We start from the raw sequence: 940 nt of genomic DNA on the forward strand, positions 1-940 counted from the left end.
TAATGTGTAAATGTGTATAATGTGTATAATGTGTATAATGTTTAAATGCGTATAATGTGAATAATGTGTAAATGTGTATAATGTGTATAATGTGTATAATGTTTAAATGCGTATAATGTGAATAATGTGTAAATGTGTATAATGTGTATAATGTGTATAATGTTTAAATGCGTATAATGTGAATAATGTGTAAATGTGTATAATGTGTATAATGTGAATAATGTTTAAATGTGTATAATGTGTATAATGTGTATAATGTTTAAATGTGTATAATGTGAATAATGTTTAAATGTGTATAATGTGTATAATGTGTATAATGTTTAAATGTGTATAATATGAATAATGTTTAAATGTGTATAATGTGTATAATGTGTATAATGTGTATAATGTTTAAATGTGTATAATGTGAATAATGTGTATAATGTGTATAATGTGTATGTGTATAATGTTTAAATGTGTATAATGTGAATAATGTGTATAATGTGTATAATGTGTATAATGTTTAAATGTGTATAATGTGTATAATGTGTATAATGTTTAAATGTGTATAATGTGAATAATGTTTAAATGTGTATAATGTGTATGTGTATAATGTTTAAATGTGTATAATGTGAATAATGTGTATAATGTGTATAATGTGTATAATGTTTAAATGTGTATAATCTGTATAATGTGTATAATGTGTATAATGTTTAAATGTGTATAATGTGTATAATGTGTATAATGTTTAAATGTGTATAATCTGTATAATGTGTATAATGTGTATAATGTTTAAATGTGTATAATGTGTATAATGTGTATAATGTGTATAATGTGTATAATGTTTAAATGTGTATAATGTGTATAATGTGTATAATGTTTAAATGTGTATAATGTGTATAATGTGTATAATGTTTAAATGTGTATAATGTGTATAATGTGTATAATGTGTAAATGTGTA

Source organism: Austrofundulus limnaeus, unplaced genomic scaffold (genome assembly GCF_001266775.1).
Source record: "Austrofundulus limnaeus strain Quisiro unplaced genomic scaffold, Austrofundulus_limnaeus-1.0 Scaffold1492, whole genome shotgun sequence".
Classification (NCBI taxonomy): domain Eukaryota; kingdom Metazoa; phylum Chordata; class Actinopteri; order Cyprinodontiformes; family Rivulidae; genus Austrofundulus; species Austrofundulus limnaeus.